Source organism: Brienomyrus brachyistius, chromosome 6 (genome assembly GCF_023856365.1).
Source record: "Brienomyrus brachyistius isolate T26 chromosome 6, BBRACH_0.4, whole genome shotgun sequence".
Taxonomy (NCBI): domain Eukaryota; kingdom Metazoa; phylum Chordata; class Actinopteri; order Osteoglossiformes; family Mormyridae; genus Brienomyrus; species Brienomyrus brachyistius.
The window spans coordinates 26866062-26879804 of NC_064538.1; the positions used below are offsets into that span (position 1 = coordinate 26866062).

Sequence of the window (13743 nt, forward strand, 5' to 3'; positions counted from 1 at the left end):
GCACACATTTAAATCCACGGTTCATTGTGGTACGTGTAATATTTATGGTGGTTGAATTGTTAAGCTTGGCTTGATGGTCTGAGAGCAATGCATGCTTCCAAATGAGATTAAAGTGCTTGGCACATCCAATGGGCATGAAAGGAATGTGTCCCATTGCTGGAAAATTAAGCTTGGTTACAATGCATTCAGTGGTTTAAGACAATGGGTTTCTAAGCATGGACATATAATGATAATCTGCAATTATTCTACTATATTGCTTGGAGGGGAATTCTAAATACAGTTCATGTGCCCATTCATTTTCCATAACCTATATGGGCGTGGAGCCTGTCCTGGGATGTGCAGGGATTTGGAAAAGGGGAGTTTTGGTTCCAGATACAGTAACATGATGAGGAAGCCTGACTTCAGGTCATTGGTGGTCCCATCTCAGAGATGGAGTGAGTTTTGGTGATTTACTCTTCAGGTTAGAGATTCCAGTTCCTTAACTACATGTGTTTGGAGTGCAAGAAGAAATAATTTTACCCAGAGAAAATCAACACAAGACCCAAGATGAAAATCAATCCTGTACCCCTAAAGGTGTGAGCTGAGAATTTACAACTTTATATATAATCAGCTAAAAAAACAGCTAAAACTCATATTGTAATCTTTGCTGACATAATGAAATTTTAGAAGTGAAAAGTTGGTATTTTCAGCACACTACCACCTGTGATGTTTATCCTTAAATTCTTCTTTAATCACATTTGCATTTATATAGATTTGAAAATGACAATATCTAAAAAAAAGCATTTAAAACATGTTTATTATACTTGAAGTTTAGATAAGTTTAGGAGGGCTTTTCAAACTGGTAGCCCTTCGTATTGCTCAGTACCCATGAAGTAGCTCTCAGTTTCAAAAAGATTGGTGACCCCTGCTCTACATATATGTTCATAGAAGGTTGATATCCACGGTCTATGCTCCAAAGTCATTTTAAACATCAGATTAATTATATAATGTTTAATCTCAGTGCATTTGTTGTATTAATTCAACATGTCCCTGCTGACGCAGTGTCTTGGGAGGTATTGAGTAGGTATCGGCTTCACTGTCCACCTGTCTCTGGCCCTTTCTTCTTTGCCCTCTTGCCAAGGTAACCTTTGAAGCAAAAGTCATGTACTGCTAGTCAATTCTATCACCACCTTTGGAGAAACTGCTTGATCCCTCCCTGCTCCAGCTGCACGGACATCTGTGTACACTGTGCTAGCAAAGATGAAGGAAAGGATTTCGTCTGCAAAAACAAATGGAAATACTGATCTATTTGTCTGATCTAATTGATGTTGGGCAGTCAGAATAACAACCAGTTACATGTTCTCTTCTTCGTAAATCCCTTCCTGCTGAAACATGTAAAACCTTCACAATTATTTTTACCCACAGTTTTAAGTCCACAATCCATGGCTGGAGAGTAAACACCAATACCATGCAATTCAGTGTTTGAATGGTATTGACTATTTAAGAGCATATTTCCTCCTGGTTGGCGTGGCGATTGAATGAGTAGCAATCATTCTTTCTCTGTCACCTGACCTACTGCTTTATGAAAAGGCTGGTGTGTGGCCTCTGTGCATAAGAATAGAATCCCATCCTTGGTAGAAGAGTCACATCTCCATCGGGCCCTTGAGCAAGTCCGTTAACCCCTGAAAAGCTCCAGGGGTGATGGAAGAACGGCTGGCCCTGCACTTGGGCCCTAAACTTCTCTCTCACCTGTAAATGCACTCAGCAGCATCACTGATCAGTGTGTATATCTGATACAGACTGTGAAACAAAAGCAACGCCAGACTTCAGTTCCTATACATCATTAGACAAATGATTCATCAGCAATTATCCACCCATCCATGTTATAACTGCTTATCCTGGTCAGGGACAACTAGTTCCAATACCAGCCTGGGGTACAGCCTGGGCAGGATGCCAGTCCATTACAGGGCATATACACTCATCCATACATACTTGGGCCTATAGTAGTCTTGAGTACGGCCTGGACAGGACACCATTCCACTGCAGGGCATACATGCCACGCATATTCCATGTCCATTTTAAAAACACCAACTAGCCTAACTGCATGTCTTTGCACTGCAGACAGAATCTAGTGCAAGACGTGGAGAATGTGCAAATTCAGCACACAGAGAACTGAAAGGAATCAAACCCTAAACCTGGATCTGTGAGGTCAACATACCACTCACAGTAGTATTCAAGTTTTTTCAAAAACAAAAAATACTGCTATGGTGGTCCAGTCACTAAAAGTACACCATACTGAAAATACCAATTAGCTAAAAGCCATATATGGTTATTAGTCTACTACAGGGGTGGCCAATCTTATCCTATGCAGGTTTTTGGGGGTAACCTTTAGGTCAGCTGTTCAAACCCAGGTGTGAGGACTCTTCAGCCAAGCAGTCCTTTTCTGTATACGAACAATGAACCTGCAATTTATCTTAGTAACCTGAGTGTGATTGATCTTTGTGATTATTAACAACTTGAAGAATTGGATTTTGGAAATAAACTTTGCTGGTTTGAATCCTGTGAATGTCAGCAGTGGTCCTATTCCGTTGGGCTCTTGAGTAAGGCCCTTAATCCACAATTGCTTTGTCCTGGGTGTGATGTTAATCTACATCCAGCCCTGCAAGGAGGTCCTTCAATTTACAGAGAAAATTTTGGGGTCGGTTTCAGGATTGGCAGTCCAGCCACCAGAAAAAACTTGCGTTGTTCCATTCGGACTAGTGTACTGAGGTATCGCCTGCTGCTTGCCTTGGTTTTCACCCCTGAGGTGGTTCGTCATGTGGTGGATGCGGCAACACACCGTAATCAGCGCATTCTCCTTACCTCTCTCACTCTCCGCCATTCCACTGAGAAAATACATGGTGATTAAGCTTCACAAAAACTCTTTTAGAACAAAAAGTGTGATTGGTAATAATAACAAATGTAAAAGGGTGTGGCAAGGAAATAAAAAAAATGTACTAGGGATGTAGTGAAAGTAAAACATCTCATTAAGGCATTTTTTAATGACATAAAGAAAAAGATAAAAAATATGAATATTAATATTAGCAGAACATTGATTGTATTATGAATGAGCAGACACTAGGGCACTCAGGCCATGTCATTGAATCTATAGCTGATTGTGTTTGATTTGAAGGGGGGGGGTATCCACCCAGTCGATTCAGATACAGCACAGATGCCCCCTCTCATCGTAAAAAGAGATGAATGGAGGTCAACTCTCCCCAGCTCTCCCCTGACTGGTGGAGGCCACATGCTCATATATCCTTGGATGGCTGTTAATAAAAAAATATTTTTTTTTATTGGGGACAGTTGTGAGCAGAGTTGAATGATCCTTAGCTATGGAATTCTTTGCCATTACTAGGTTCATATACGTAAAAGCTCTCTCCAGTAATCCCAAAACTGGCACCTACCAAAATTCACTCCTTTCAAAACCCACAATCTACATCCTCTAACTTAAAAACCGCATGCGAGGATCACCATTTCCCAAATGGTTTAATCCCGGTACATTTGCAGTTAATTTAAAAGCAAGATTCCAGGAGTTGTCTGTTCCACACTAATTGTGATTTCTTAACCCGCTGCCCTGCAAGCCTTTACTCTGTAGACAGACCTGCTCATACTTCCTCTAGCACATAACTGTTATTTAAAAGACACAGTGACTATTAACAGTACAGAATGTAGATAACATTGACAAAATGCAAAGATGAAAGTTCAGCTACTGTGAAGACCGAAGGGCTGATCAGGAACACTCTCCAAATCTGATCTAATCCATAGTCTATAATATGAATATCCCCTGCTTAAATGTTTAATGCGAACTGTGTCACAGGGCTTTAAGTCCAAAGAGGATATGAGAATGTATGACACCCAGATGCGTTAAGCCCCTCTGCTACTGTGCACGCCTGTGTGGAGGATGAACTTGACAGGGCTGAGCTCCACAGTGGCTAAGATGATCTGCATCCTTCCTTTGTAAATGTGCAGGTGGGCCCTGTGTGAGATGTTGATGGGAGTGTGAGGGTGGTAAAGCAATTATGGAGCTACAAAGAAAAAGCAAGGATTCCATCTGCTTCCAAACAGAATATACACAGGTACAGGGATAGTGATGTAAAAGCTTTTTTGGTAATGAAAATAACTTCATGAAGGACAATCAATCAATCATTCAATTAATCAATCCCAATAACAAGGCAATCAGACTCACACCCTGACAATAATTCAAGACTGCCACAACCTGACAATCAGACTGTCATAGCCTGACAATAACCCTACAATCAAATTGCCATACCTTGACCATAACCTTAAGTTAATGAACCACTTTTTAGAAACAACTATTAGTTTTCCTCAATTGCAAAGACACTGTCTGTGAAACATTTCCTAATTTTACAAAAACCACACACTCATCTGCGCAAACAAATGTTCAGGTCAAAATTAAATTATGTCATACTAGTTATTAACTTTTCCTACAAAACCAAACTTTGTCTCAAATGACACACACAGGAGAAATGCACACACGCTGGAGATCTACCACAGCATACTAGATCTTATGTAAAATTCAAAACACTATAACTGTCACATCAAAGGCAAAGACGGAGGCAAAGGCAGGCATGGGGAAAACCAAAACGGGCTTTATTAAATGTGACTACAGGCAAAGCAAAAGAAAACAGACCACAACGGGTCAAAAGAGGGTAGGGAGGACACAGGGGAGGACACAGGGGAGGACACAGGGGAGGACACAGGGGAGGACACAGGGGAGGACACAGGGGAGGACAGAAGGCAGCAACATCAATGACTGGACTGGGGAGCTCAGGACAGGGAGGCACTATATACATCACTGAACGAAGGAACAGATGAGAGGCACCTGGGGTGATTCACACAAGGGCTGTAACAAGAGGTAAGATTAAACAAGTAACAGGTGTAGCTCATTAGAGCCACACAACAGAGAGAACGTGGGGAAGGGATGAAGGGCATGACAACAACCCAAATGTTTTCATATGTCTTCCTGCATATTTTCAGATTACGGCAATGTCTGATTTATAACTGGCATGCAAGTGCAATAAAATAAAACAACTAATCTTTTTATGCAAATTCTTTATTTGCACTATTGAGTAAAAAGAGAACAATTGTATATATAAAAAACAGTATTAAAAAAACATGCTTGTATTCGGTGTTTGGTACTTAAAGATCTAATGACAAAGAAAGCACATACACATACTGTATCACTGCAATGTACAAAATTAGACAAGGGCAAAGGATACTGGTGCCCACTACTCAGCTTCCTCAGCCTCATCTCCACCTCATCTTTGAGCAGGGTCAGGCCACAACACCTCAGCCCCATCACATAGGACAGCAAGGAAATATGCTCAAGTATCTCAGATCAAACCTTGAATTGACTCAACTAAAATGTTGGCACATACCTTTTGCATGGCTTGCAAGATGTTCTCTCTGTCACGGGGTTTCATTCATACACCTATCGCTGAGAAGAGAAAAATTATTCAATGGGGTTGAGGAGTGATGAGTATGCAAGGAGAAACATCTGCAGAAATCTGGGGTGGGCATTGAGCAATTCATGAACCAGTGTGGCATGATGAACTTTGTCCCAGATGATGACATAGCAGGCATGTGCTGGCCTCCCTGGTGAAGTATTTGGTTACTGAGATTATCCAGAAAAGCTGGTAAATGTGCTGTGTTGTATGGAGCTAGTGTGGCATGATGATAGAGAAGACCATGCTGACTGATGGCAGCACACAGTCACATTGCCTCCATGCACTCCAGGGACTTTACAATTTAGCTGATGCTCTGACCATTTCGCCTCTGTTTGGCAAGGTTAAATCCAGCCTCATCCATAATGATATATTCATGTGGGTCAGCCATGGTTTCAAGTTAAAACTTTCTTTCTATATAGAAAAAAAACACGCACACACATGCACCATTGCATTTGATTATGTATAGCTCACTGTAATATATATATTCTATATGACTGGCACGGTTGTATGTGTACTGCAAATCTGTGCTACTATATTACAGTAATTTATTGTTCACATACTGAAAGCCTGTCATAATGGCAAATATTCTTTATGTTGTAAATGGGACAGTGAATGTTTAACTATAAATATTCTGTACATTAGTGTGGGAATGGCTTGCACATATTGAAAGCATTGGTTCTTGACACCTTACAGAATTGAAATGGCACCGAATAGAACTGCTTCATGTTTCTGCTACTCCTATAAAGGACTCGCTCAATAGTTATCATGCTTATATAGTCAATTCCAGGAAACACCTCTTAATCTTCACTAATTCTTCTCTGGATTTCCCACAAAGTAATTCTTGGGCATCTGTCAACAACCGTTGTCTTCTACCTGCAAAGGGTCATCTCTCATTTCTGCAGAAACAATTATTGAATATTGTAACATTACTGTATTATAAATGATAGGTACCCTCTTCTAAGTAGTGCAACAGCTTCAAAAAACAACAGTACTGGAATTTACCCATATTCTTGTCAGAAATTACAGACAATAAATGTCCCTGTGTAGCAATTCACATTTGAAAGAACAGATTTTCTAGCGTCCGCCAAGCTCATCCCTTGGATCGGTACTTATTTCATCTGATATAAAGTGCTTGCTGGCCCTTCCTCCTCATCTTCCTCTTTGTATTCTTCTTTGCTACCACCTGAGACAAACTCGCTCGCCTTCACTTGTTCAGATCTATAGTTGGAAAAACATTGACGTACCTTTGATTCTGTTTATATCCTACAGTTATGATTGGTGAGCGAACTATTTTGATTACAGTTAACAGCTGGATGAAGGTTAATTGGGTTTAGGTTGGGACCTAGGTTGTTAGTTAAGTGGTTTGACTACTAGTGTTTGCTTAATGGGTACAGAGGCAAATTAAGGATATTTGTTGACAGAGTTTATATGAGGATGTTTAACACATTGGTAAATGGATGAAAACACCTACAGTACATAGTTTTGGGAAGAATGTTGACCTTCTCAGAACTGATGTAAACTATTTCGAGATTTTGGAGAGTTCTTCTGTGTTAGCGAATGAAGAAAAACTGCATAATTCTACTTCAATCTTAGAATATCTTACAAAGAAATCTTGTTAGTTAAGTTCATTTTCAATATTCAGAAATTATACAGTATCTTGCACACGAGATAATTATACTGAGCGCAAAAATATCACTTCTTGTGTGCACAAGACTTAAAAAAATATTTTGGGTGACCTTACATTGATAAAGTATTTTATTGACATTTTGGGTGACCTTAACATTGATAAAGTATTTTAGGAATGAAACAATATGGACAAAATTATTGGGACACCTGGCCCTTTCACCTAAAGGAACTTTAAAGATATCCCATTCTAAATCCATAGGCATCAATATGGAGTTAGTCCCCCTTTTGTAGCTATAGCAGCTGCCCCTCTTCTGGGAAGGCTTTCTACAAGATCCAGGGGGTGTCTGTGGGAATTTTTGCCCATTCATCCAAAAGAGCATTTGTGAGGTCAGGCACTGATGTTGGACGTGAAGGCCTGGCTTGCAGTCTCAGTCCTATTTCATCCCAAAGGTGTTTGATGGGGTTGAGGTCAGGTCTCTCTGCAGGCCAGGCAAGTTCTTCCACACTAATATTACCCAACCATGTCTTTATGGACCTTGCTTTGTACAGTAAGACAGTCATGCTGAAACAGAGAAGGACCTTCCCCAAACTGTTCTTACAAAGTCAGAAGCATAGAATTGTACAAAATGTCTTGATGTGCTGAAGCATTTAAAGTTCCCTTCACTGGAACTAGGTCCCTAGACCTAGTCCAGCGGCAGCATATTTTCACACAACTGCATCAGACTCTCGGCATTGCGCTTGGTGATGTGAGGCTTGTATGTAACTGCTCATGAAGTTCCTGGTGCATAGTTTTGTGCTGGGGTTAATGCCAGAGGAAGTCAGGAGTTCTGCAGTTATTGAATCAACAGTGTATTGGTGACCTTTATGCACTAAGCACCTCAGCATTTGACGACCCCACTCTCTTACTCTATGTGTTTTTTTTGGTTCCTAAATGCTTCCACTTCACACTAATGCCACTTAAAGATTACTGTGGAATATCTACCAGGGAACAAATTTCACAAACTGACTTATTGCAAAGGTAGCATCCTATGACAATACGTAACTTGCTTCAGGGTCCATGGTTCTTGTTGACTGGCACCTTGAATTTCTGGTCCTGGTTAGCTGGCATCTTATTCCTGGGTGTTATGAACTGCGGGTTTGGACGAGCAGGCAGGAGGCAGGGAAGGATGAGGCAGGCAGGCAAAAGACAGGGAAAACTGGGGATTTATTGGGAAGACCAATAAACAACGACGAGGAAACATAACGTTATGTTACATCAATGACGGACCCTCAATTGAGGAAGACGCGGACTGATATACACAATACAGGGCAAAATAATAGAAAACAACTGGGCATGATCGGGGAAGCACACGTGGATAATCAGGGGGCGTGGCACACACGAGCCGGGCATGACACTGGGTTTGTGGTCCTGATTAGCCGGAGGTCCATAGCTGGTGTGTTGGGCAATGGATGCCTTGCTTTTAGGTTTTCTGTGAGTATTCAGGTTACTATGTTGCAGCCCCACTTCCTGATTCCTCTTCCTGGTTTTCCAGTCCTCTGTACCTAAATCTGCTCTTTGTGTACCTCATCCAGGAGTTACCCATCCAGTTAACAGCCCCATTACAAGTCCCATTACTTACTTATTTCCTGCTGTGAGCTGTCTTAAGGTTTCAGGGGCCAGTGGGCAGAAGGCCTGGCAATATGGATGGATGGCACAGGTTGGAGTAGGCTGGGTTTGGGTTGGCTATTGTTAAGCCAATAAATGCATTTTAACTTGAATTCTCTGAGTCCATATCAAGGAAACAGCAAAGCTTTAAAATTAAATGTACACCATGTTTGAACAGGTACTTTTAACATGGTACAAATCAGAATAGCAGCAAACCAAGTTCTAGGCCATTAACAAAGTCAGTTTTTCTCGATTGTTTTGGCACATTTCTCAAATGACAATTAACATGTGCAAAACAATCAGTGTAATTCCCCCACCATAAAATCACTTGTACACAGCAGAATATCATTTCCTACTACAAATTGCAAATGTTATAGTACATGCATGCAAATCACCATGTGCAATTATTTCTTATAATTATCGGTTGCTTAAGTCTTGCTTAATGGATTCATTTGTAACTGAAATAATTTTACCTGACAAAACCTCACAAAAAAATGTGGTCATGTAAGTCACCACATGCAAAAAAGTTGAAAACTTTCAAGAATATATTTCACAAACTACAATGATACAGCTTTGTTGTATTATTAATTCCCACAGTGTATGATTTTTGTGGTCGTTTTGTTTTTGTATTGCATTTTGCTGTTTTTGTTTGTCATCTGAGCAGTCTGGCAGTTCTGTAGTTTTTCTCAGTTGCTTTGGCACATTTCCTGAAACATACTTAACATTCTCACTGTTATGTGCTGCTTCGTTGTCTACAGTATGTATCGCAGGTCCCTTCATCCACTCCAGTTCACCACCATTACTATCACTGCAATCTATTCCACTTACTCCATCTCAGATCTTCCCTCCGTATGGCACTTCCAGGGCGTGACACTTCCAGTACAGGACCTTGTACTGGTTTTCGCTTTTTTGCCTGTACCCTTTGGTTTTGTCATTCGATTTGTCCGATCACTCTTTTTCAGTATTGTCATATTACTATTTCATATTTCAGCTGTTCCCTTTGGTGTGTGTTTGTAGGAAGCATAACATCTGGTAGCACTCACGACTATAAGAGCATTTCTCAAAACATTTCATGCATATAGCACAATATTATGGTTAAGCTGCAAAAGGCCATAACTTACACAAAGCAATTTTGTCATGTCTCAAAAGCAAATAATTCTATCCATACATGAAAAGTACCTTCACCATTGTTTTAACCATGATAGGGAAAATGCTAAGACAGATTGGCAACATATCAGTGTAAGTGTGCTCCTAAACTCCATAATTCTGAATGATAGTCGTTTCCCACTTTCACTGAGTAATCATTTGTCTTCAGCAAATAGATTTTTATTAATGTCAAAAATTCCAGTTTCAACATTGCATTACAGTACGTGAAGTGCACTGGCAAGAGAAAGCACTCGCATGCACATGTAACTTCTTCAGATCTCAAGACACAGCACTGTTAAGGTGGTGCATGGTGGAGGCAGAAAAGGAGAGTATGAAGAGGATGCCCCCCCCCCCCCAATATATATTATTATTATGGCCTTGGTCCTCCCAATGGTGACTCCATGGCTATGGCCTTGACTGAAACATTTGGAAATGTATGTGAAGCAAGGAGAAATGATGTTCTGTTGTGCATAAGTGACATTATGGTGTGGGGATCACCCTTGCTTTTTTGTGTATGTTGTCATTTGAGAGATGCTCCAAAACCATAATAAAAATCAGCATGAGTATCGTTCTGAATTATGAAGCTTAGGAGCATACTTACACTAATATAGTGACAATCTGTCTAAGCATTTTCACTCTCATGGTTAAAACAATGGTGAAGCTACTTTTCATTTTGTTGGCACTGACTCATTCACTGGCAGAATTATTTGCTTCTGAGACATGAGTAAGTTGTTTTGGGTGACTTATGGCCTTTTGCAGCTTACCCATAACGTGCTACTGTATATGCATGAACTGTTGAGAAATGCTCTTATAGACATGAGAATGTAATAGTTTTATTTAATTGCTAAAACACTAAGCCACATTCTTGGAAGGAAACTACCAATTGCCTATCAATTGAATGACTCATTCAGTGAAACTTTACATTTAATATAATTTATTATTATTATTATTATTATTATTATTATCCATCCATTCATCCATCCATTTTCCAAACCGCTTATCCTACTGGGTCACGGGGGGTCCGGAGCCTATCCCGGAAGCAATGGGCACGAGGCAGGGAACAACCCAGGATGGGGGGCCAGCCCATCGCAGGGCACACTCACACACCATTCACTCACGCATGCACACTTACGGGCAATTTAGCAACTCCAATTAGCCTCAGCATGTTTTTGGATTGTGGGGGGAAACTGGAGTACCCGGAGGAAACCCCACGACGACATGGGGAGAACATGCAAACTCCACACACATGTGACTCAGGCGGAGACTCTAACCCGGGTCCCAGAGGTGTGAGGCAACAGTGCTAATCACTGCACCTATTATTATCCATCCATCCATCCATCCATCCATTTTCCAAACCTCTTATCCTACTGGGTCGCGGGGGGGTCCGGAGCCTATCCCGGAAGCAATGGGCACGAGGCAGGGAACAACCCAGGATGGGGGGCCAGCCCATCGCAGGGCACACTCACACACCATTCACTCACGCATGCACACTTACGGGCAATTTAGCAACTCCAATTAGCCTCAGCATGTTTTTGGATTGTGGGGGGAAACTGGAGTACCCGGAGGAAACCCCACGACGACATGGGGAGAACATGCAAACTCCACACACATGTGACTCAGGCGGAGACTCTAACCCGGGTCCCAGAGGTGTGAGGCAACAGTGCTAATCACTGCACCTATTATTATCCATCCATCCATCCATCCATCCATTTTCCAAACCGCTTATCCTACTGGGTCGCGGGGGGGTCCGGAGCCTATCCCGGAAGCAATGGGCACAAGGCAGGGAACAACCCAGGATGGGGGGCCAGCCCAATTAGCCTCAGCATGTCTTTGGACTGTGGGGGGAAACCGGAGTACCCGGAGGAAACCCCACGACGACATGGGGAGAACATGCTAACTCCACACACGTGTGACCCAGGCGGAGATTCGAACCCGGGTCTCAGAGGTGTGAGGCAACAGTGCTAACCACTGCACCACCATGCCACCCCTACCTATTATTATTATTATTATTATTATTATTATTCTTATTATTATTATTCTTCTTCTTATTATTATTATTATTATTATTATTATTATTATTATTATTATTATGTCGCTTTATTGATCCCTGTAGGGAAATTATCTTTTCACCTTCCCTGTCTTGCTCTGCATGACACACAGACACATATGTACTATAGGTGAGAACAAGCTTGGCAGCAAAGGAACACCATAAAAAGACAGTATAAATAAAACATTCATGGTGATAAACTGCAGTATAATGTCATTTCCCTCCCCATCTTTGACAGTTGCTTTTGAAAGAGATAGATGACTGCATCTAGAAAATGGGGCAGTGCCAAAATGTCTAAAGAATTTTTTATTATTCCAACAATAAAGCGCAATGAAACATAGGCATGTAGGATAGCAAGAATTAACAGATGACCCCAGAGGGAAATTAACGAGGACCAACTCTGATATTGACAAATATTGTTGTAGAAACATTGGACAACAGAGCTAGAATATAATAAGCTAATGCTCCAAAGCCATGCAAGTGTTCCTCCAAATTACATGCTACAGTAAATCAACTTATTGATAGAAATCCTCTGGGATGTGCACATTTGTCCTCAGTCAGTCCCCCTGGAATTTTGTGTTATACATTTTTTTTTATAATTGCTTAAATGCCCGAAAAGTGCCAAAATTAAGTCATTACTATAATATTATAACCATAAAGTCTTGAGCAGTACTTATACAAACCCAAAATATGCTAGATACTTGATACATAACTGGGAACATTAATAGTTTTCGCAATGAAAATGACACGCAGAAATATGCAGCAAATATTCATTATACATTCAAATATAACTTCCACATGATGACAGTTCTTTATAATGTAAAAAACTTATTAAACATATACTGATGTCCTGTACTGTAAATACAAAGTAGCCTTCATTCAAACTCTTGGCATACAGCATGTGGTCTTTCCTCTCTGTTTGGCCACAACACTACATCAATATTACATCTGATGTCTTGCCTTCCAAGGCAGAGGGGAAAGGATGTTCTCGAATTCCACATCCACACCCATAATGCCTCCACTCTGATGTCTTCACAGCAACTTCCACTACCTCCAAGAGACATCTGATCAAGGAGGTGATGGCAATACGCTTGCCACCTCCATGCTGAGAACAATTCCTCAGTTGTGTTGAGAAAGGTTGATTAGCATGGTAAAAACTCCACTGACGTGTTGGTTGGCAGCAAATCATTCCTCGATTAGAGTGGAGTGGTGAAAACTGACGTTGTCTCAGATAACTACATATCGTAGCATGTCAGGTCTTAGCACCCCCTCTCATTCTCAGGTCACGTCAGGTTGGGGAGCATGCACTGGTACAGCGTTGTCACGCCCACCACACGACAAAACACCTCATGATCTTTACTGGCAACCCCCTCAAGCCAACATGCAATTCGATGGCACACTCAGAAAATGTCCATCTACCAGCTCCAGCCAGGATGTTCAGCTTTAAACAGTTGCTCAAATTAGCCAGCTTAGTGGGTCACAACTACATTGTCAAGCACTGTTCCATCACCTGCCCTGACTGTGACTCTCCCAGCAACAGATTCATATGAGTGTAATGCTTCGATTACTCTCTAAACAAGATGTGGGTCACTAGACCATAGATGCTATGTCATTTGCACACAAATTCAAACACCTCCTTGTCTGCCCTCAGAGCCCTCGCTGGCAACTGATAACAGTCAGCTAGTTTCACGTTAACACGATGGCTCACAGTGATACCAGATCACCCTGGCTTCTGGAAACCTGCTCTTACTGAGGGCTGCAGTAACTCATGCTGATATCATTGGGTTCAG

The 13743-nt window shown here is 41.3% G+C and overlaps 1 long non-coding RNA gene across 1 annotated transcript in view; it reads left to right on the top strand.

Moving 5' to 3' along the window:
- LOC125744712 (uncharacterized) overlaps window positions 1-13743 on the top strand; it is a 64444-nt gene that overhangs the window by 1064 nt on the left and 49637 nt on the right. The window lies entirely within an intron of this gene.